This window comes from Myotis lucifugus, unplaced genomic scaffold, assembly GCF_000147115.1.
Source record: "Myotis lucifugus unplaced genomic scaffold, Myoluc2.0 scaffold_50, whole genome shotgun sequence".
In the NCBI taxonomy this organism is placed as follows: domain Eukaryota; kingdom Metazoa; phylum Chordata; class Mammalia; order Chiroptera; family Vespertilionidae; genus Myotis; species Myotis lucifugus.
The window spans coordinates 2,741,231-2,767,142 of record NW_005871098.1 but is presented as its reverse complement, the minus strand read 5'-3'; positions in this window follow the sequence as shown (position 1 = coordinate 2,767,142).

The window sequence follows — 25,912 nt, the reverse complement described above, 5'->3', positions numbered from 1 at the left end:
GTTTTGTTCCCTCTGTGTCATGTCTTGTTGAGTTGTTTTTTGTACCTTTTGGTCAACGTGGTAGACAGTGAGCCACATAACTAGACACCCTAAGAGGCATTAAAATGGGGAGACAAAGAAACAGCCCCCATATGAAAGAAAAGGAGGAATCACAGAAAAAGAAAGTAAACAAAATGGATACAAGCAATTTGTCAGAGAAAGAATTCAGAGCAATAGTCATAAAGATGCTGAAAAGGATGGAAGACAAATTCAATAACATGTGTAAGAATTAAGAGTAAGTGAAGAGAACCAAAAAGAAATGAAGCATGCCATAGCTGTAATAAGAAACACAATAGAAAGCATCAAGAGTAGGCTAGAAGAAGCTGAGGACCACATCAGTGAACTAGAAGACAAGGTAGGAAAAAATACCCAAGTAGAACAACAACTGGGGAAAAAAAACTTTAAAAACAGGAGCAGAGCCTAAGGGAGCTTTGGGACAAAACAAAACACAGCAACAGCCACATAATAAGGGTGCCAGAAGGAGAGGAAACTAAGAAAGAATAGAAAACCTGTTTGAAGAAATAACAACAGAAAATATCCCTGACATTGGGAAGAAAAAACTCACACAAGTCCAAGAGGCTCACAGAGTCCCAAACAACATGAACCCAAAAAGACCAATAACAAGACACATCATAATTACTTTGGCAAACACCAACAATAAAGGAAGAATCTTAAAGGTTGCCAGAGAGAGACAGAAAGTTATCTATAAGGGATCTCCCATTAGACTATCAACTGATTTCTCAACAGAAACACAAGATGCCAGAGGGTAGGGAAGTGACATATACAAAGTGATGCAAAGCAAGGGTCTGAATTCAAGAATACTATACCCAGCAAGGCTATCATTAAAAATTGAAGGTGTAATCAGGAGCTTCATAGACAAAAAAAGGGTTAAGATATTTTTTACCACCAAATCAGCAATGCAAGAAATGCTGAAGGGACTGTTGTAAAGAGAAGAAATAGGAAGAGAAGAAGAAACACGGGTGTAAAGAATAAAAATGGTGACAAGCAAGTACCTATCAATAATAACCTTAAATTTAAATGGATTAAATGCCCCAATCAAAAGACATAGGGTAGCTAAATGGATAAGAAAACATGACCCATTTTTCTATTGTCTACAAGAGACCCACCTCAGAACAAAGGGATCATACAGACTGATGGTGAAGGGATGGAAAAATGTTTTTGTAGGTGAATGAAAATTAAAAAAAAAAAAGCCTGGGTAGCAACACTTAAATCTGAAAAATTAGATCTCAAAGTGAAGGCCATAACAAGAGATAAGGAAGGCCACTTCATAATACTAAAGGGAGCAATTCAACAAGAGGATATAACTATGTTAAACATATATGCACCCAATTCAGGAGCACCCAAATACATAAAAAAAAAATTCTGGAAGATAGCAAGGGAGATACTGACAACAATACAGTCATAGTAGGGGAATTTAATACCCCATTGACACCACTGGATAAATCCTCGAACCAAAAAATCAGCAAAGAAACAACAATCCTAAATCACTCACTAGATCAGATGGACTTAATTGACATCTTCAGAACATTTACCCCAAAGCTACAGAATATACATTCTTCTCAAGTGCACACAGGACATTTTTAAAGATAGACTACATATTGGGATACACGTTAAGTTTCTAAAAATTCAAGAAGATAAAAATTATATCAAGCATCTTCTCAGATCACAATGACCTAAAATTAGAAATCAACTACAATAAAACAATGAAAAAAAATTCAAACACTTAAGTAGTATGCTATTAAACAATGATTGGGTTACCAAAGAGATCAAAGAAGAAATAAAAAGCATCATGGCAACAAATGACAATGAAAACACAACAATCCAAAATCTATGGGGCACAGTGAAAGCAGTCTTGAGAGGGAAGTTCATAGCTTTATATGCCTACCTCAAAAAACAAGAAAATATGTTAATTAAATTATCTAACCATACAACTCAAAGAATGAGAAAGAGTGCAACAAGAAGAGCCAAGAGTAAGCAGAAGGAAGGAAATAATAAAGATCAGAGCAGAAACACACTACATAGAAACCAAAAACAAACAAAACAAAAATAAACAAACAAAAAAATACAAAATATCAATAAAACCAAGAGCTGGTTCTTTGAAATGATAAACAAGATTGATGAACCTCTAGCCAGGCTCACTAAGAAGCAAAGAGAAAGGCCCCAAATAAACAAAATCTGAAATGAAGGAGGTGAAGTAACAGCTGATCCCACAGAAATACAAAGGATAATGAAAAAATACTATGAACAACTTTATTCCAACAAACTGGACAATCCAGAGGAAATGGACATATTCTTAGAAAAATACAAGCTTACAAAACTCAATCAGGAAGAATAAAAAAATCTTAATAGGCCAACAACTACCAAAGAAATTGAAGCAGTAATCAAAAATCTTCTAGCAGATAAAAGATGGCGACCGGCAAGAAGGTAGGGAGGGAGAGTGTGTGAGAGAGTGAGGGAGCGATAGAGGAGTGTGTGGACATGTGGTGTGTGTGTGTGTGTGTGTGTGTGTGTGTGTGTGTGTGTGTGAGCTATGGAGAGTTAGATACTGCAAGTCTTCCAAGGGGCTGCCAAAATGGGCAGTCTTAGATGGCGAAACTCCCCTGCCACCACAGACACTCTGGGGATGGCCAGCATGGGCACAGAGACCACGCCATCTTGAAAAACAGAAGTGCTTGAGACTAGGATCCTAGCCTCACCATCACCCAATCTGATCTCAGATGCAAACCAAGACCCTACAGCCACTGGGAACGAAGACCTGCAATCACAGCTGCAGATCCACAGACACCGAGAATCCAGACATCCTGGCCACAAATTTCTGAGTCAGAGTCCATCTTCCTCCCCACAGGCTCACTGCAGCCCCATAGGAACTGCTGGTCCCTCCCGCTCAAGCAGGCCTCCTGCCCACATAGGGCAGCTCTGGCTCTGCTGCCTGAATTTGAGCCTGGACACTTGGACAGAGGAACTCTGCTTCCCTCAGAGTACACACTCGAGACCAGACCCCATGCCCACTCAGGGCGGTAGTGCCACCTGACTTTGATTCTGGGCAAGCACACACGGAAGTCTGTTTTTCACAGCGTAGGAGTGCACATCCTGCCAACACAGGGCGGCTGTGCAACCCCATCCCCCAAGTAGACCAGGGACTCTGATTTTCTGCATGAGAGGCAGCACTGAGCACCAGTGACTTGACTCTGTTTCTCCTCATGCGTGCCTGGGATCCCTGATTCCCAGTGCATTCACACAAAGAGCCAGTGACTCCAATTCTCGGTGCAAATGCACACAAGGACCCTTATTCTCAGTGTGAGGCCACACCAAGTAACAGAGACTCCGATACTTGAAACTCAGTGTTGGCACAGGGGGACTCTGACTCCTGGCATGCACTAGGGAACTCTGCTTATCAGCACACACCAGTGGGGTTTCTTTATCAGTATGGTGCAGGGGGGATTCCTGATTCTAGGTGCATGCACGAGGCTGCACTGAGCGCCGGTGACTCTGATCCTGGGCAAACGTGGCTCCCACCAACCCAAGGCAGCCACAGGTCTTGGTGTCGGAGCTCTTCAGTGACAGTCGGGTGGCACGAAGTTCCCACTGCACACCACTCAGGCCCCCGTAACTCAGCATTTGAACCTTCTGGTGATAGTAAAAGTGGGGAGATAATGAAATAATCCCCAGAGGGAAGAAAAAGAGGATTCACCAAGAAAGGGAATAAGTGAAATGGAGGCATGCAACATGACAGAAAAAGAATTCAGAGTAAGGGTCCTAAGTTCATACACTGGATGAACAAGAATATCAAAAATCTATGCAAAAATCAGGAAGAAATCAAAAGTTATATAGCTACAATAAAAAAACACCATGGAAGGTTTCAATGGTAGACTAGAAGAAGCAGAGGACCGAATAAGTGAGTTAGAAGATAAGGTAGAGAAATAAGCCCAATATGAACAGCAGCTGGAGAAAAAAATTAAAAAGCAGGAGGAGAGCTTAAGGGAGCTTTAAGACAACACAAAATGAAGTAACATACGTATAATAGGGCTGCCAGAAGGACAAAAAGAGAATGAAGGATTAGAAAATCTCTGAAGAAATAATGACAGAAAACTTCCCTGATATGGGGAAGAAAGAGTTACACAAGTACAGAGAGTCCCAAGCAAGATGAATCCCAAAAGACCCACACCAAGACACATCATAATTACAATGGCAAATGTTAATGACAAAGAAAGAATCTTAAAGGCTGCAAGAGAGAGACAGAGAGTTACCTAAAAAGGATCCCCCATCAGATTACCAAATGATTTCTCAACAGAAATACATCGAGCTAGAAGGGAATGGAAGGAAGTATACAAAATGATGGAAAGCAAAGAACTGAATCCAAGAATACTCTATCCAGCAAGACTATCAATCAAAATTGAAAGGGAAATCAGGAGCTCTGCAGAAAAAAAAGGCTAAGGGAATTCATCACTACCAAGCCAGCAATGTAAGAAATGCTAAAGGGAATGTTGTAGAATGAAGAACTAAAAAGGGAAGAAGGAACACAGGCACAAAAAATAAAATGGCCACAAACAATTATCTATCAATAATAACATTAAACATAAATGGACTAAATGCTCCCATCAAAAGACATCAAGTGAATAGATAAGAAAACATGACCCACATATATGCTGTCTATAGGAGACCAACCTCAGAACAAGGGACTCACACAGACTGAAAGTGAAGGGATGGAAAAATATCTACCAGGCAAATGGAAATTTAAAAAAAAAAAAAAAGCTGGGATAGCAATACTTATATCTGACAAAATGGACCTCAAAGTGAAGACCATAATAAGAGACAAGAAAGGCCAGTTCATAATTCTAAAAGTAACGGTACAACAAGAGGATATAACTCTGGTAAACATTTATGCACCCAAATGCAGGAGCACAAAATTACATAAAATAAAACTTTGGGAAGATATCAGGGGAGAGATTGACAGCAACACAATCATAGTAGGACACTTTAATACCCCATTAACATCACTGGATAAATCCTCTAGACAAAAAATTAGCAAAGAAACATCAATCTTAAACGACTCACTATATCAGATGGACTTAATTGACATCTTCAGAACATTTCACCCCAAAGCCATAGAATATACATTCTTCTCAAGCGACCATGGGACATTTTAAAAGATAGACCACATATTGGGACACAGGCAAAGTCTCTCCAAATTCAACAGGATTTAAATCATATCAAGCATCTTCTCAGATCACAGTGGCCTAAAATTAGAAATCAACTACAGTAAAAATAATCACAATAATTCAAACACTTGGAAGCTTAATAACATACTATTAAACAATGAGTGGGTTACCAAAGAGATCAAAGAAGAAATAAAAAATATCCTAGAAACAAACAATAATGAAAATAATCCAACATCTTTGGGACACAGTGAAAGCAATCCTGAGAGGGAAGTTCATAGCATTACAGGCCCACCTCAAAAAAACAAGAAAAACTGGTAATAAAATATCTAACTCTGCAATTTGAAGAATTAGAAAGAGAGAATCAAGAAAAGCCCAGTGTGAGCAGAAGGAAGGAAATAATAAAGATCAGAGTGGAAATAAATGACACAGAGACCCCCGGAAAAAAACAAAAAAAACAATACAAACAATCAATGAAACCAAGAGCTGGTTCTTTGAAAGGATAAAAAAAGATTTATGAACCTCTAGCAAGGCTCACTAAGAAGCAAAGAGAGAGGATGCAAATAAACAAAATCAGAAATGAAACAGGTGAAGTAACAACAGACCCCACAGAAATATGAAGAATCATTAAAAAATACTATGAGCAACTCTACTCCAAAAAAAAAAAAAAAACTAGTCAACCTAGAAGAAATGGACATGTTCCTAGAAAAATACGACCTTCAAAACTCAACCAGGAGGAATCAAAAAATCTGAATAGGCCAAAAACTATGGAGAATATTGAAGGAGTAATCAAAAAACTTAAAAGGAACAAATGTCCTGGACCAGACGGCTTCACAGGGGAGTTTTATCAAACATTCAAAGAAGAACTAAAACCTATCTTCCTCAGACTATTCCAAAAAAATTCATGAGGAAAGAACACTTCAAAGCTCTTTTTACGAAGCCTGCATTACCCTAATCCCATAACCACATTAAGACAATACAAAGAAAGAGAATTACAGGCCAATATCACTCCTGAATATAGATGCTAAAAATTTCAACAAAATTCTAGCAAACCGGATCCAGCATTACATTAGAAAGATCATACAACATGACTAAGTGGGATTTATTCTGGGGATGCAAGGATGGTACAATATCCGCAAATCAACAAATGTGATACACCACATAAACAAACTGAGAGTTAAAAACCATATAATCATATCCATTGATGCAGAAAAAGCATTTGACAAAATCCAACACAATTTCTTGATAAAAACTCTCATCAAGGTGGGAATAGAAGGATTATACTTCAATATAATAAATGCCATATGTGACAAACCCACAGCCAACGTCATACTCAATGGGCAAAACTAAAACCATTTCCCCTAAGAACAGGAACAAGACAGAGATGCCCCACTCTCACCACTCCTCTTTGACATAGTACTGGAAGTACTATCCATTGTGATCAGACAAGAAGAAGAAATAAAAGGCATCCAAATTGGGAAACGAAGAGGAAAACTGTCCTTTTTCACAGATGACATGATATTGTACATAGAATGCCCAAAGACTCCATCAAAAAACTACTAGACTTAATAAATGCATTTGGTAATGTAGCAGGATACAAAATTAACACCCAGAAGTCTATGGCTTTTCTCCTACACCAAAATAGAACATTAAAAAGCTATCCCATTTACCATTGCAACAAAAATATTAAGACACCTAGGAATAAATTTAAACAAGAAGACAAAGGACCTGTACTCAGAAAATTTCAGGATGCTGAAAAAAAGGATAGAGAAAGACATGAACAAATGGAAGAATATACCATGTTCATGTATAGATAGAATCAACATCATTAAAATGTCCATACTACCCAAAGCAATCTATAAATTGAACGCAGTCCCCATTAAAATATCAATGGAATACTTCAAAGACCAAGAACAAATTCTCCAAAAATTCATCTGGAATAAAAAAGACCCCAAATAGCTTCAGCAATCTTGAGAAAGAAGAACAATATTGGAGGGAGCACAATACCAGACATCAAGTTATACTACAAAGCCACTGTTCTCAAAACTGCCTGGTACTGGCACAAGAATAGATATATAGACCAGTGAAACAGAACAGAGAACCCAGAAATTGACACAAGCCAGTATGCTCAATTAATATTTGACAAAGGAGGCAAGAGGATATAATGGAGACAAGACAGTCTCTTAAATAAATGGTGTTGGGAAAACTGGTCAGATAGTTGCAAAAAAAATGAAACTATACCACCAACTTACACCATACACAAAAATAAACTCAAAATGGATAAAGGACTTAAACGTAAGATGGGAAACCATAAAAATCTTAGAAGAAGCCATAGGCAGCAAAATAGCAGACATTTGTCATAGCAACATCTTTACTGATACAGCTCCTAGGGCAATGGAAACTAAAGAGAAAATAAACAAATGGGACTACATCAAAATAAAAAGCTTCTGCACAGCAAAATAAACCATCAACAAAAAACAAGAAAGCCCACTGCATGGGAGAACATATTTTCAATGTTATCCCTGATAAGGGTTTAATCTCCAACATTTACAGGGAACTCATACTACTTAACAAAAGGAAGATAAACAATCCAATCAAAAAATGGGCAAAGGACCTAAATAGGCACTTTTCAAAAGAGGACATTCAGAAAGCCAAGAGAAATATGAAAACATGCTCAAAGTCACTAATCATCCGAGAGATGCAAATCAAAACAACAATAAGGTACCATCTCACACCTGTCAGAATGGCTATCATCAACAAATCAACAAATGACAAGTGCTGGAGAGGATGCAGAGAAAAAGGAAGCCTCGTGCACTGCTGGTGGAAATGCGACTCGTGGTGCAGTCACTGTGGAAAACAGTATGGCGTTTCTTCAAAAAATTAAAAATGTGCCCTGACTGGTTTGGCTCAGTGGACAGAGCGTCGGCCTGTGGACTGAAGGGTCTCGGGTTTGATTCCGGTCAAGGGCATGTACCTTGGTTGCAGGCAAATCCCCAGTGGGGGTTGTGCAGGAGGCAGCTGATTGATGTTTCTCTCTCATCAATGTTTCTAGCTCTGTATCCCTCTCCCTTCCTCTCTGTAAAAAATCAATAAAATATATTTTAAAAAAATTAAAAATGGAACTGCCATTTGACCCAGTAATACCACTTCTAGGAATATATCCTCAAAAAACAGAAACACCAATCAGAAAGGATATGTGCACCCCTATGTTCATAGCAGCACAATTTAAAATAGCTAAGATTTGGAAACAGCCTAAGTGCCCATCAGCAGGTGAGTGAATTAAAACCGTGTTACATCTACACAATGGAATACTATGCTGTTATAAAAAAAGAAGGAAATTTTACCATTTGCAACAGCATGGATGGAACTGGAGAGCATCATGCTAAGTGAAATAAGCCAGTAGGAGAAAGATAAATATCACGTGATCTCACTCATATGTGGGATATAATGATCAGCATTAACTGAAGAACAAAAATGGATCCAGATACAAGGTGGCACTGAACAGACCGTCCAACCCCAGTGAGAAGGCAGGGGAGGGCTGAGGGTTAGAGATCAACCAAAGGACTTGTATGCATGCATATTAGCATGACTAATGGACACATTTACTTGGGTGGTAGGGGTTTGCCCTTGAGGGTGGGAGTGGCCGGTGGGGGGGGATTTAATTGGGGGAAAAAGAAGACGTGTAATACTTTAAAGGATAACAAAAAATATATTTTTTTAAGAAACAGTATTTTCAGGCAAAGCCAGGTAGACTTTCTAAAGCCACCTACTTTGTGCTCATATGCTATTTTCCAAGGAATATAGAAACCTAAATAACAAAAATTACTTCTTTCAGTTAATATTGCTGTAATTGGAGTTACCCCATTACATGTAAATCTTAAATTTTGCATATTCACACACAATGTGTGGTTATTCTTTTCATTGCATTTTTAAAAATTAATCTCATTTCTCTATCATTCTTGTAATCTATATCAAGTATGTGTATTTGGTCTGCTCCTGAGTAAAAACAAAAGTCAGTGGGCTAATAATAACAAAAAACATGTAAAGGTTCTCAGGAACTCTCCCAACTGTTTATACTATATGTATAGTTCCCTTCTAACAACTCTGAGCAATAAGCACAATGATCATTTTCATTTGAGAGCCAAGACTCAAACTGATGGCACACTTAACAGTTTTAATAGATTTAAATGAAACAAGCATTTTACACTTAGCAAACATTTTATACATTATCTTCCTTTTTCTCATTCCAAAAAAAATTTAGAAAAACATGATTGTAAGGTTGGCATTACTCCTTTTGTTCCCCATGTGAAGAAATGAAAGAAGATAAGTAACTTGCCCAAGATCACAAAGCCAGAATATGAATCCAAAGAAAACGTGATCCAGGGCTTTTCTCATAAACAACTGCATCCTTAAGGCCTCTGGAAAACACTTCAGGCTGGCTCCCAGCACTTCCATAGGACAAAACAATCACTAATCTCTGAGCTGCTTGTCCTTTGTGGTGCTGCTTGGCTAAGACATGAGGAGAGACAGTTGAGAATCATAATTATTTGGATGCCTAGAAATAACCAACTGGTAAAAATTACCTGTAAAATAATGTGTTCGTTAAATAGAAAAGGTCTTTCTGCATTTCTAGCTGGGGTTTTCTTTCATAAATTTACTTTGCTTAACCTTGTTCTAGTGTTCAGTGGTATTTATAAGTATCATTTCTGTGTAGCAATAACAACAACAACAATAATAATTAAAATAATGAGAAAATGATGAGGAAATGTGTTTCATAAAAAATGTTAAATATTTTCCATTGAAAATTCATCTAGAATTTTATATTAAAACAATATAATAATATTGCCTATTTGTTTTCTGGGAAATGTGTTCTACATAATAAATGCCTAATATGCAAATTGACTGAACGGCGGAATGATCAGTTGGTGGGGGATGGGGGTGGCGAGTGAGTGGCACCAGGCCACCCAAGGCAGGTGCCAGGTGGAAGAAGGAGGGGACAGCAATTGAAGGTTGGCAGTGACCAGTGGCAGCAGTGGGGTGATGGGGGGTGGGACCAGAGCTGCCCCCTGTTGTTCAGTGTGCTCCCATAGGGGGAGCGCGGCTCAGCCACAAGCAGGGTTGAGGGTTGGCAAGCACAATGGTGGTGGCAGGAGCCTCTCTTGCCTCCGTGGTAGTGCTAAGTATGTCCAACTGATGGATTAGGCCCGCTCCCCAGGGGAAGCGGGCCTAAGCCATCAGTCAGACATCCCCCAAGGGTTCTTGGACTGTGAGAGGGCACAGGCCAGGCTGAGGGGCCCCCCACCCTGAGTGCATGAATTTTCACACACCCGGCCTCTAGTCTTTATAATTAGTTACATAGAACTGGCATAGATTTGCCAAAGAACATTTTGTGCAATAGAAAGAAATAACCAGGATTTTTTGTTTCTTTGTTTTAATATTTTGTTTAAGAAACACAAAATGCTGAAGGACCTCTAAAAGATTTTCTTTCACTTACCTTAATCTAATTTCTCACAGAAATGTTATACAAGAACAATATAACATATATTGGTTTCCTTCTTAAGCCTCCTCTTCTTTTATGTAATACTAGTGGCCCAGTGCACAAATTCAACCTGCGGGATTGAGCTGAAACTGGCTCTCCAACATCCCCTGAGGGGTCCCGGATTGTGAGCATGCGCAGACCAGGCCAGGGACTCCACCAGTGCATTATCGGGGCCAGGGAGGGTCGTGGGATGTTGGCCAGTTGGGGAGAGACCACAGGAGGGCTCCAGGGTGTGTGTGGCCCATCTCGCTCAGTCCCAATCTGCCGGACCCAGCAGGAAGCTAACCTACCAGTCAGAGAGTCTGCCTCCTGGTGGTCAGTGCATGTCATAGCGAGCAGTTGAGCAGCCTTAGCATATCATTAGCTTATTACACTTTGATTGGTTGAATGGACAACCGGATGACCAGACACTTAGCATATTAGGCTTTTATTATATAGTATGTTGGTGCCCTTAAATATAATATCTAATTATAAAACCAAGGTAATGAGAGGTTTGTGCTTAAAAGTGAACAAAGTAAATTGACTCAAAACACAAAGTTTTCTTTACTCTAGATAAATTGGTTATGAATATTTAAATTCTAGCACCCACTTGCATTTTGAATTCTACTTATTGATGCACTTAGCGCTCTCTCTCTCTCTCTCTCTCTCTCTCTCTCTATATATATATATATATATATATATATTCTTCACAACTGTTGTATAAAGTTTTTCTTATAATTGATAAAATGAGAAAAGCCCCAGTAGTCACTTAGCTATCACCAAATTATCCGCTGATGCTTAGACTAATAACAGCAAAAATAACAATACTAATAGATGGCATTTATTTAGTGTTTACTTTGAGCTAGCACTGTGTTAATTTAGTGTAATCCCCACCATACTATGTTATACTAATGCCAGGAAGCACCAAGGAAGGCAGTGACCTTGATATTTCCCTTGTTTTTGTTTCCCCTTTGTGCTGTCAGAGAAGATTGGTTTCCAGGGAAATTTTAGAACTTACCAGACTTTCTGGAAGAACTTCAGGGCAGGAATGCCTTGAGATGTCATATCAAACCTAGCTCCCAACAGTCATTCCAGCTTAAAGTCATCCTAGAGCATCCCAGGTGCTGCCTTATGGAAGAAGGAAACCATCAGTCAGTCACCTGAACAACTGTAACACTCAACAGCTATTTCAAGAACCAGGGCCTTACTCAGTGCATTTTAGGCCCACTCTTGGAAACAGAAGGTCACCCTGCTGGTTTATAAATTTGAAAGCTCTTAGTCAAGTGAGAGGTGTAGCATCATTGCACAAGATGTTCCTGCATAACATCATCCTGTTCTTGAATAACTTAAAAGAAAAATTTAAAAAAAAAAATAACCTATATTTACTAGATTCATGAACAAAAAAAGTTTAATACAAACTCAAATTATCCTAAATCCATAAACTAGAAACTTTCTGCAATAACCATAATTTTTTCAGTAACTACAGGAAGAAAAGGAAGGCTAAAGAAAAATGAGAAGTGGGAGGGAAGGAAGGAGGGAGAGAGATAGAGATTGAGGAAAGGAGGGAGAAAGGGGGGTTAAAGAAATAATTATTGAAAAACTTATAAAATTCAAGTCCCATAATCCCATAACAGAACCAACTTGTATTTTTGCTGTTCCTCGCGTGAGTTGAAAATATTGTGTAGTCCTAACATATTCCTGGGGAATAGATATGGAAATGTGACAGATGTGATGAGGGGCATTATCACATAATATATGTAACTTGTTTTTTAAGATGGCATTTTAGTGATTTAAGGGACTCTGTTTCAGCATATTTATAGAAGCTTTGTAAATCTAATTTAGATATGTGAATTGAATTTTTACTTCTATATAATCCTACTTTTAGAAACATATATTTTTCTTAGAACTGAATAAAATATGTGGGGGGTATAGATGTGTTTTTTCCCAACAGAGTGTCTAACCTTTCATATGTTATCCCTTCTACATGTTTGTGTGTTGGCCTACATTCCACATATAAGGTGTATATTTGAAATATATGTAATTAAATGTTTTTAAATTTATACTTGTAAATAAATTAGGAGAGGTTATTTAATAAAATGTAATTTTATAAAGTAAAAAAATAGTCTCTTTGAGCACCCTGTTACATTAGTTAAATAAAAATATTTAATTCATCAATTAATATAGCATAAATTCATCTTCTCATTTTTTAATTTTCAAAACCAATTGTTTAATGTCAAAAGACATTAAAATAATGTCTTTATTTTTTCTTTTTTATTGAATTTATTAGGATGACATTGGTTAATAAAATTATATGGTTTCAGGTGTACAAATCTATAATACATCATCTGTATATCATATTATGTGTTGACCTTCCAAAGTCAAGTCTCCCTCCATCATTACTTATGCCCCCTTTACTCCCTTATACTCCCCCCACCCCTTTCTCTCTGGCAATTACCATACTGTTGTCTGTGGGAGGTTTTTTGTATTTGTTTTTTTGCTTAGTCTTTTCACATTTTTCACCCAGACCTACTACTTGACCTTTTGGTTAAGATAAAGTTTAGTATCTATTCATATCAGTTTATATTCATCTATTCTTATATCATGTCTAACTAACAGAAAACATTTGGCCTTGACCTAGTTTAACATAATCTCAAATATTTTAAATTACCTTCTCTTCTCTTCTATTTCCTTGAACTAAGAGAGAAAGGGGTTTCAAGATGGTGGCTGGCAGTGAGGGACAGAGTGTGAGTGAGTGAGGGAGTGAAAGGGGAGTGTGGGGACGTGTGTGTTGTCTGTGTGTGTGTGCGTGAAGAACAGTTAGATCCTGCAGGATTTTTGGGGACTGACAGACAGAGCCCTCTTTGACAGGGAGTCCCTGCTACCATTGCAAGCACTCCCAAGGGGCCAGTGCTGGCACAGAGATCTTGAAGGGGAGAGCTGCTGTGACTAGGAGTTTAGCCTCACCACTACCCAGGCAGGCCTCAGACACCACCCAAGACCCTTCGGCCACTCCAGTCAAAGAACTTCCACTGCAGCTGCAGTCACACAACACCAGGACTCAAGCCTCCCTGGCTGCAGGCTCCTGTGAGTTCCAGAGTGTGCTCCCCTCCCCTGCAGGCCCACTGCTTTAGCCCTGGACCATGCGTGTCCAGGTGCCTGGGCTATCCTGTGACTCTAGGGGCAAGTGACACTCCCGCTAACTCATCACCATGGCACAGACCCTGGACATCCTGGCGCCTGAGCACTCCCATGACTCTCAGGGTGCACGACTCTACTGCAAACCTGCTGCTACAGCACAGATCCCAGGCATCCGGCGCCTAGGCTCCCCCGTGAATCTCAGGGTGCGCAACACTCCCACCAACCCGCCGCCATGACCACAAGCCCCATGCATCCTGGCGCCTGGGCTCTCTGGTATCTCTTGGAGTACATGACCTTCCCACCAAGCCCTCCGCTTCAGTCACAGGACCCATGTGACTCAGCACCTGGACCCTTTGGTGATAGCAAAAATGGGGGGCAAAGAAAGAAAGAACCCCCAAAGGAAAGAAAAGGAATAATTGCCAGAAAAAGAACTAAAGGAAATGGAGGCATGCAATATGTCCAAAAAAATAATTCAGAGTAATGGTCATACAGTTCATAATGGATGGATGAGAAAATAAACAACTTCTGTACGAATCAAGAGGAAGTCAAGAATGATATTGCTACAATAAAAAACACGATAGAAGGTTTCAATAGTAGACTAGAAGAAGCAGAACACCGAATTAGTGAGTTAGAAGATAGGACAGAAAAACATGCCCAATCTGAACAGCAATTGAAGAAAAAAATTAGAAAGCAGAAGGAGAGCTTTGGGATACCATGAAACGAGGTAACATACGTATAATAAAGGTGGCAGAAGGACAAGAAGAGAAGCAAGTATTAGAAAACCTATTTGAAGAAATAATGACAGAAAACTTTCCTGACTTGGGGAAGAAAATATCACACAAGAATAGAGAGTCCCAAACAAGATAAACCCAAAAAGACCCATACCAAAACACGTCACAATTACAATGGCAAATGTTAAAGACAATGAGAAAATCTTAAAAGCTGCAAGAAAAAGAGAGAGCGTTACCTACAAAGTATCTCCCATTAGATTATGAAATAATTTCTCAACAGAAACACATCAGGCCAGAAGGGAATGGAATGAAGTATACAAAGTGATGCACAGCAAGGGACTGAATCCAAGAATACTCTATCCAGCAAGGCTAACATTCAAAATTGAAGGGGAAATCAGGACCTACATGGACAAAAAAAGGCTAAGGGAGTTTATCACCACCAAGGCAGCACTGCAAGAAATGCTAAAGGGACTGTTGTAAAAAGAAGAAATAGAAAAGGAAGAAAAAACACAGGCTTAAAGACTAAAAATGGCTACAAACAAGTACCTATCAATAATAACCTTAAACATAAATGGGCTAAATGCTCCAATCAAAAGACATACAGTGGTTGAATAGATAAGAAAAGATAATCCATATATATGCTGTCTACAAGAGACCCACCTCAGAACAAGGGACTCACACAGACTGAAAGTGAAGGGATGGAAAACATCTTTCAGGCAAATGGAAATGAAAAAAAAGCTGGGGTAACAGTACTTATAAATGACAAAATAGACCTCAAAGTGAAGGCCACAACAAGAGATAAAGAAGGCCACTTCATAATACTAAAGGGATTGATACAACAAGATGATATAACTCTGGCAAATATATATACACCCAGTGCAGGAGTACCCAAATACATAAAAAAAATACTCCTGGAATATATCAAGGGAGAGAACAACAGCAATACAATCATAGTAGGGGCCTATAATACCCCATTGACATCACTGGATAAATCCTCTAGACAAGAAAGTTATCAAAAAAACAGCAATCCTAAACAATTCACTAGATCAGATGGACTTAACTGACATCTTCAGAACATTTCACCCCAAAGCTACAGAATATACATTCTTCTCAAGTGCACATTTTCAAAGATAGACAACATATTGGGATACCAGCAAAGTCTCTTCAAATTAAAGAAGATAGAAATCATATCAAGCATTTTCTCAGGTCACAATGGCATAATATTAGAAATAAACTACATTAAAAGCAATAACAAAAGTTTAAACACTTGGAGGCTAAATAGCATGTTATTAAACAACTAGAGGCTCAGTGCACAACATCCATGCATGGGAGGGGTCCCTCAGCTCAGCCTGCACTCTATCCAATCCGAGACCCCTCTGGGGATGTCCAACTGCCGGTTTAGGCCCTATCTCTGTGGAATTGGGCCTAAACTGGCAATCGGACATCTCTCTCCCAATCCGGGACTGCTAGCTCCTAACTGGTCTCCTGCCTGCCTGCCTGCCTGATCGCCCATAACCACTCTGCCTGTCTGCCTGATTGCCTCTATCTGCCTCTGCCAGCCTACCTGCCTGATTGCCACTAGCCCTTCTGCCTACCTGCCTGATTGCCCCTAACTGCTCTCCCCTGCTGTCCTGATTGCCCATAACTGCCCCCCTGCTGGCCTGGCTGCCCCCTAACTGCCCCATGCCAGCCTGGTCGCCCCCTAACTGCTCCCCTGCCAACCTGCCTGATTGCCCCTAACCACTCTACTGCGAGCCTGATTGCCCCATAACTGCCCCCCTGCCGGCCTGGTCACCCCCTAACTGCTCCCCTTGCCAGCCTGTTCGCCCCCTAACTGTCCGGAAGGAAGTTGGATATCAGGAAGATGTCTGGTCAACCTGGTCTAATTAGCATATTACCCTTTTATTAGTATAGATAATTGGGTTACCCAGAGATAAAAGAACAAATAAAAACATCCTGGAAACAAATGACAATGAAAACACAACAATCCGGAGAAACCAAGATGGCGGCATAGGTAAACACCGGAGTTTGCTGCCTTGAACAACCACTTCAAAAATACAACTAAAAGACGGAACGGACATCACCCAGAACCACAGGAAGGCTGGCTGAGGAGGGACTCTTCAACTAGAAGGAAAAACAACAGCATTATGAGGCTTAGAGGAGGCGCAGTGTGGAAAATTTAAAGGTACGGTGGTGCAGCGGTGCGGCGGTGCGCGCGCGCAAAGCGGGCTGGTGGCTGAGGGCGCGGTTGTCGTTTTCAGTCGGGAGTGAGTCTCAGACTCTGGGCTACAGATCCGGGCGAGTCTCTAGGGACCCAGACTCAAACGGGAGAAGCGGGACTGTCTGGCTACGGTCCCTCCGAGGTTTGCAGCGGTTGCGGGGACAGAGAGGCAGAGCCCCTGGAGACGGACTGAGAGCGGCCATAGCTGCTCCCTCCCCCCGCCCTGTTGAGCCCGCCCCGCCCAAACCCTGCGCAGAGCCATTTGCCGATTGCCTCAAGCAAAGGCTGGACTAGCGCCTCCCCAGAGGACTGAAGTTTTCCACATAACTGATTCCTACAGCCAGTCGGCCTGGTGGTCAAATCCCTCTAGTGTTAACTACAACAATTAAGGCTTGGCTAGAACAAGACTGCGCACAAAGACCACAAGGGGGTGCACAAAGATAGCATTAAAGATGCGGAGACAAAAAAACATGACAGAAATGGAGGATATGGAGCTAAGAATCGCAATTTTGAGGGCTTGCTATAAACTTGAGCAGAGCCTCACGAAAACTAATGAGACCCTCGATGCTACGATAAAGAAATTAGAAAGTAAGCATACACGGACTGAAATAAAGAATATTATAACCAATAGCAGACCAGAGGAGCACAAGAATCAAATCGAAGAAGCAAAAAACACCCAACTGGAAAAGCAAAATGAAAAAAGAATCCGAAAGTGTGAAGATAGTGTAAGGAGCCTCTGGGACAGCTACAAGCGTACCAACATCAGAATAATAGGAGTGCCAGAAGATGAGAGACAGCAAGATATTGAAAACCTATTTGAAGAAATAACGGCAGAGAACTTCCCCCACCTGGTGAAAGAAATGGACTTACAGGTCCAACAAGCGCAGAGAACCCCAAACAAAAGGAATCCAAAAAGGACCACACCAAGACATATCATCATTAAAATGCCAAGAGCAAAAGACAAAGAGAGAATCTTAAAAGCAGCAAGAGAAAGAGACTCAATTACCTACAAGGGAATACCCATACGACTGTCAGCTGATTTCTCAACAGAAACTTTGCAGGCCAGAAGGGAATGGCAAGAAATATTCAAAGTGCTGAATACCAAGAACCTACAACCAAGACTACTTTATCCAGCAAAACTATCATTCAGAATTGAAGGTCAGATAAAGAGCTTCACAGATAAGGAAAAGCTAAAGGAGTTCATCACCACCAAACCAGTATTATACGAAATACTGAAAGGTATCCTTTAAGAAGAGGAAGAAGAAAAAGGTAAAGATACAAATTGTGAACAACAAACATGCATCTATCAACAAGGGAATCTAAGAATCAAGTGAATAAATAATCTGATGTACAGAATGAACTGGTGATTATAATGAATCAGGGACATAGGGAATGGACTGACTATTCTTGGGGGGGAAAGGGGAATGGGAGATTCGGGAAGAGACTGGACAAAAATCGTGCACCTATGGATGAGGACAGTGGGTGGGGAGTGAGGGCGGAGGGTGGGGCGGGAACTGGAAGGAGGGGAGTTATGGGGGGGGAGGGGAAGAGGAACAAATGTAATCTGAACAATAAAAATTTAATAATAAAAAAATAAAAATAAAAATAAAATATATTAGAAAAAAAAAAAGAAAACACAACAATCCAAAAACATATGGGAGACAGTGAAAGCAATCCTGAGAGGGAAGTTCATAGCCTTACAGGCCCACTGCAAAAAAAAACAACAACAAAAAAAAAACAACCAAACAAACAAAAAAACAACTTATAGAATTAGAAAGATAGTGACAAGAAAATACCAGAGTGAGCAGAAGGAAGGAAATAATAAAGATCAGAGTGTAAATGAATGACATACATACCAAAAAACAATACAAAAGATCAATAAAACCAAAACTTGAGAGATGAAGCAAGATGGCGGCGATATAGGCAGACGTGTCCCAGGTCTTGTTCCAGAGCAAATGGAGTAAGCAGCTGAAACTAATAACACCCACCCCGATTTGGCAAAATTACTCAGCTGGTGAGATGGTTTGCAGCCCGGAAGGGTGGAGCTCCCCTGGAAAGGTAAAAAACCAGGGATCTGGGCAGGAAAGTTTGCCAGACCTCTGAGCCCAGAGGGTCGGAGGGAGACCGAGTGGCAGACAGCCACGTCTCTTGGGACAGACACAGCCCCTGACTGGGGAAAGGAGTTCCGCGGGATTCCTGGCGCCGGGGGATTTGAGATTTGGATTCTGTGATTACGGAGGACTGAGCCTAAAGGGGGCAGCTTGAGGAGCTGACCAGATCATGCAGTGCCGGTAAGAGAGGAGTGTTTCCGTGGCAGGCCAACTTTTGTTTGTTTCTTTGTTTTCACTGAACCCTGCTCATAGGACAGTTCGGATACAGACACTAACCTGTGCTGAAGAGAGGGAGAAGTTGCGGACGAGTGGAATCTGGGGAGAGGCTGAGGAGAGAGGGGGGGCCGGGAGAGGTGGCAGCGAATTGAGTGCTGAGACACCCCTGGGCCCAGGACTGGGGCAGCCATTCTCTCCGGAGGGTGGGACTCCTCCCCCCAGCCCCCAGGCAAGGAGCACAGCCACACCCAGATTCCACACTGTATGAGATAAAGGATTAAAATAATCTGATTAGTCCCTGGGAGTTACCAGGGTCTGGCCTATAGAGGGACTTTGAGTCCCAACAACAACACAGAGCAGGGTAATTATTATTTAAGAACCAGCTCTGGACAGTTGACCTCCCCAGACCAGTTTTAAATTCAATAGAGAAAATAAACCCTTGCTGCTGAATAGAGAAGCCGTATAGCCTCAGAGGCCAACCCCAAAACACTGCCACCCAGAGGCTGAGCCACAAACTGACTCTTAGGTGAACACAAATTAAGGCAGTCTGGATCACAAATAAGGCCTGCTTTAAAATCAGGACTGTGAATTACAACATAGAGGAACAGTGTATCGCAGGGAAATTCAACACTCTCCTGAATACCTGGCAGGACTAAGTCGAGCCAGGCTGAAGAGTAAAAGAACCGAAAGACCTTCACTACTGCAAATTTTTTCTTTTTTCGCCTTTTAACTAAGAAACCAATTTTTTTTCTTTTTCTTCTTATTCCATCACCTGATTTTACCCTTTTAATTACTACATTTTTATTTTTAACCAGTGTTATTACTGCTACCATTTTACCATTTTTTAAAGTGCCATTTTATTTTCTCTTTATTTTATTTTGGGAGTAGTGTTCTCCATTCTATTTTCATCGTTCCTTTAGCATCAATTTTCCCTACCTCAATTTTACCTCTATGCTAAAACCCTCTTCCTCACTTTTCCCCTTTTGGTGTCCTGTTTCTCTTACCCTATTCCTGCTTTAGATTTTCCCTATTCCGTCTTTTTACCCCCTGTCTAATTTCACCATACTTATATATCCTATTTCCAATCCACTGCTCTAAATCCTTATACACAAATCCCTTATCCTTCTTCACTATCCAAACATTTTTTTCTCTTATCTTTCAATTGTTTTCTTGCTGTTTGCTTGATTGTCGAGTATATTGGTTTTTTTTGTTTGTTTGTTTTTTGCTTGTTTGTTTTGTGCTTTTTTTTTCTTTTTTAGGACTGGTTGTGAGGTTGTTTTGCTTTTTCTTTTTATTTTTTTCTGCTGGATTTTTCCCTCCCTCCACTCCCTCAACCCCCGGCTATTTTTGTGCTTCTGTTACCCTTTGCCTCTCTTGATATCATTGGTTGTTTGTAGTTTGCATTCACCTCCAGGGATCTGTTGCTGGAATTTGTTGGGATTAGTGGCAGTTCTATTGGAGTTTTCTCCTCATACAAATAGTCTCTTCCCCTCTTCTACTTCATTCTCTTTTTGCTCTTTTTTTTTTCTTTTTTCCCAATTTCATTTTTGAACTTCTTTTTTGTTTTTTTTTCTTATTTTTCTTTCTTTTCTTTTTTCTCTTTTATCGTTTTCTCTTCTTTCTTCCTTATCCCCTAATTCTCTTAATTCAGGTGGTCACCATTATTTGGGGTTATTAATATCGTGAATATATTTGTGTTCAGTGCCTGGTATGTTGTGCCTTGTTGTGTTGCATTTTGTGCCTTTAAATCAACGCAGCAGATCCAAGCAACAGCAGCCTCCTGATCACCACACCCTCTGTCTGAGGAACAGCAGCTGTACGTGAAGCCTCCCCCCACTAGCCAGAAGAGCCACCACAGCTGTGAACAGCACCCACCAGAGGAGCTACTGCCAACTGAGGAGCAGCTGCTACCACAACCACCCAAGGAGCAACCACAGCCCAAGGAGCCACTGCCACCCAGGGAGCAGGCACTGAAGGACTCAACATCTAGATATGTCAGTGAGATCAAACATGGGTAGGCAAAGAAACTCCCAAAGGAAAGAAAAGGAGGACTCGCCAGAAAAGCAGCTAAGTGAGACAGAGGCATGCAACATGACAGAAAAACAATTCAGAATAAGGGTCCTAGTGTGCATAAACCGGATGGAGGAAAAAATCAACAACATATGGAAGAAGCAAGAAGAAACAGATGAAAAAATCAACTACTTATGCAAGAAGCAAGAAGAAACAGGTGAAAAAATCAATAACTTATGCAAGACCCAAGAAGAAATGAAGAGCGATATAGCTGCAATAAAAAACACCATTGAAAGCATCAACCGTAGACTAGGAGAAGCAGAGGACCGAATTAGTGAATTAGAAGACAAGGAAGCAAAACACACCCAAACTGTACTGCAATTGGAGAAAAAAATTAAAAGACAGGAGGAGAGCCTAAGAGAGCTCTGGGACAACATGAAACAAAACAACATACGAATAACAGGGGTGCCAGAACAACAGAAAGAGGAACAAAGATTAGAAAACCTACTCGAAGAAATATTATCACAAAACTTCCCAGAGGTGGGGAAGAAAAAAGTCACACAAGCACAGAGAGTCCCAAACAAGGTGAACCCGAAAAGACCCACGCCAAGACACATCATAATTACCATGGCAAATGTTCAGGACAAAGAGAGAATCGTACAGGCTGCAAGAGAGAGACAGAAAGTTACATACAAGGGATCTCCCATTAGATTATCAAATGATTTCTCAACAGAAACACATCAGGCCAGAAAAGAATGGACGGAAATTTACAAAGTGATGCAAAGCAAAGGACAGAATCCAAGAATACTCTATCCAGCAAGGCTATCATTCAAAATTGAAGGGGAAATAAGAAGCTTCACAAACAAAAAAAGGCTAAGGGAGTTTATCACCACCAAGCCAGCATTGCAAGAAATGCTAAAGGGACTGGTGTAAAAGGAAGAAATAAAAAGCTCAGAAAGAAAACAGCCACACAAAAAAAGAAATGGCTACAAACAAGTACCTTTCAATAATAACTTTAAACATAAACGGACTAAATGCTCCAACCAAAAGACATTGAGTGGCTGAATGGATAAAAAAACATGACCCATACATCTGCTGTCTACAAGAGACCCACCTCATTAGAAGGGACTCAGACAAACTGAAAGTGAAGGGATGGAAAAATATCTTTCAGGCAAATGGAAAGGAAAAGAAAGCTGGGGTAGCAATACTTATATCGGACAAAGTAGACCTCAAAGTGAAGGCCATAACAAGAAATAAGGAAGGCCACTTCATAATACTAAAGGGATCAATACAACAAGAAGATATAATCCTGGTAAACATATATGCACCCAATGCAGGAGCACCCAAATACATGAAAAAAATCCAGGAAGATATCAAAGGAGAGATCGACAACAATACAATCATAGTAGGGGACACTAATACACCATTGACATCACTGGATAAGTCCTCTAGACAAACAATCAGCAAAGAAACAGCAATCCTAAATGACTCACTAGATCAGATGGACTTAATAGACATCTTCAGAACACTTCACCCCAAAGCCGCGGAATATACAGTCTACTCAAGTGCTCATAGGACAGATTCAAAAATAGACCACATATTGAATCACAAGCAAAGTCTCCCCAAATTCAAGAAGATTGAAATCATAAAAAGCATCATCTCACACCACGATGACATAATATTAGAAATAAACTACCATAAAAACAACCCAAAATACTCAAACACTTGGAAGCTGAATAGCATGTTATTAAATATTGATTGGGTTACCAATGAGATCAAAGAAGAAATTAAAAACATCCTGGAAACTAATGGCAATGAAAACACAACAATCCAAAACCTATGGGATGCAATGAAAGCAGTCCTGAGAGGGAAGTTTATAGCTATACAGGCCTCCCTCAAAAAACAAGAAAAAATGGTAGTCAATCATCTAACTCTACAACTCAAAGAATTAGAAAGAGAGCAACAAGAAAACCCCAGAGTGAGCAGAAGGAAGTAGATAATAAAGATTAGAGCAGATATAAAGGACATAGACACTAAAAAAAAAAAATACAGAAAATCAATGAAACCAAGAGCTGGTTCTTTGAAAGGATAAACAAGATTGACAAACCCCTAGCCAGGCTCACCAAGAAGCAAAGAGAGAGGACCCCAATAAACCAAATCTGAAACAATAGAGGCGAAATAACAACAGACCCCACAGAAATACAAATGATTGTTAAAAAAATACTATGGACAGCTCTACTCCAACAAACTAGACAACCTGGAGGAAATGGACAAATTCCTAGAAAAATACAACATTCCAAAACTCAATCAGGAAGAATCTAAAAATCTCAATAGGCCAATAACTATGGAAGAAATTGAAGCAGTCATCAAAAAGCTTCCAGCAAACAAAAGCCCAGGACCAGACGGCTTCACAGGGGATTTTTACCAAACATTCAAGGAATAGCTAAAACCTATCCTCCTCAGACTACTACAAAAAATTCAAGAGGAAGGAACACTTCCAAGCTCATTCTATGAAGCCAGCATCACCCTAATACCAAAACCAGGTAAAGACAACACAATGAAAGAGAATTACAGGCCAATATCCCTCATGAACATAGATGCCAAAATCCTCAACAAAATCTTAGCAAATCGGATCCAGCAGTACATCAGAAAGATCATACACCATGACCAAGTAGGATTTATTCCAGGGATGCAAGGATGGTACAATATCCGCAAATCAATAAATGTGATACATCACATAAACAAATTGAAAGAAAAAAACCACATGGTCATATCAATTGATGCAGAAAAAGCATTTGAGAAAATCCAACACCCATTTTTGATAAAAACTCTAAGCATGGTGGGAGTAGAAGGATCATACCTCAACATAATAAAAGCCATATATGACAGGCCCACAGCCAACATCATACCCAAAGGACAAAAACTAACACCATTTCCCCTAAGAACATGAACAAGACAGTGATGCCCACTCTCACCACTCCTGTTCAATATAGTACTGGATGTATTAGCCATTGCAATTAGGCAAGAAGAAGAAATAAAAGGCATCCAAATTGGAAAAGAGGAAGTAAAACTGTCCTTATTTGCAGACAACATGATATTATACATACAAAACCCTAGAGACTCCATCAAAAAGCTACTAGACTTAATACATGAATTTGGCAATGTAGCAGGATACAAAATTAACCCCAAGAAATCTGAGGTATTTCTATACACCAATAGTGAACTTTCAGAAAGAGAGATTATAAAAACAATCCCATTTACCATCGCACCAAAATAATTAAGCTACCTAGGAATAAACTTAACTAAAGAGGTAAAAGACCTCTACTCAGAAAACTACAGGACGTTGAAAAAAGAGATAGAGGAAGACATAAACATATGGCAGAACATACCGTGTTCATGGATTGGTAGAATTAACATGTCCATACTACCCAAAGCAATCTATAAATTCAACGCACTTCCCATTAAAATACCAACGGCATACTTCACAGATCTAGAACGAACTCTCCAAAAATTCATCTGGAATAAAAAAAGACCCCGAATAGCTGCAGCAATCCTGAGAAAGAAGAAAGTAGGTGGGATCTCAATACCAGATATCAAGCTGTATTACAAAGCCACTGTTCTCAAAACTGCCTGGTACTGGCACAAGAACAGGCCTATAGATCAATGGAATAGAATAGAGAACCCAGAAATCGGCCCGAACCAATATGCTCAATTAATATTTGACAAAGGAGGAAAGAACATTCAATTGAGCTAAGATAGTCTCTTCAATAAGTGGTGTTGGTAAAATTGGCAAGATATATGCAAGAAAATGAAACTAGACCACCAACTTACACCATACACAAAAATAAACTCAAAATGGATAAGGGACTTAAATGTATGACGGGAAACCATAAAAATTCTAGAAGAATCCAAAGGTAACAAAATCTCAGACATATGCCGAAGCAATTTCTTCACTGATACAGCTCCTAGGGCACTTGAAACTAAAGAGAAAATCAACAAATGGGACTACATCAAAATAAAAAGCTTCTGCACAGCAAAAGAAACCATCAACAAAACAATGAGAAAACCCACTGCGTGGGAAAACATATTTGCCAATGTCATATCTGATAAGGGCTTAATCTCCAAAATTTATAGGGAACTCATACAACTTAACAAAAGGAAGATAAACAATCCAATCAAAAAATGGGCAAAGGACCTAAATAGACACCTTTCAAAAGAGGACATTCAGAAAGCCAAGAGACATATGAAAATATGCTCAAAGTCACTAATCATCCGAGAGATGCAAATCAAAACAACAATGAGGTACCATCTCACACCTGTCAGACTGGCTATCATCAACAAATCAACAAACGACAAGTGCTGGAGAGGATTTGGAGAAAAAGGAACACTCGTGCACTGCTGGTGGGAATGCAGACTGGTGCAGCCACTATGGAAGACAGTATGGAGTTTCCTCAAAAAAATTAAATGGAACTCCCATTTGACCCTGTGATCCCACTTCTAGGAATATATCCCAAGAAACCAGAAACACCAATCAGAAAGGATATATGCACCCATATGTTCATAGCAGCACAATTCACCATAGCTAAGATCTCGAAATAGCCTAAGTGCCCATCAGTAGATGAATGGATTAGAAAACTGTGGTACATCTACATGATGGAGTATATGCTGCTTTAAAAATAAGGAACTCTTACCATTTGCAACAGCATGGATGGAACTGGAGAGCATTATGCTAAGTGAAATAAGCCAGTCAA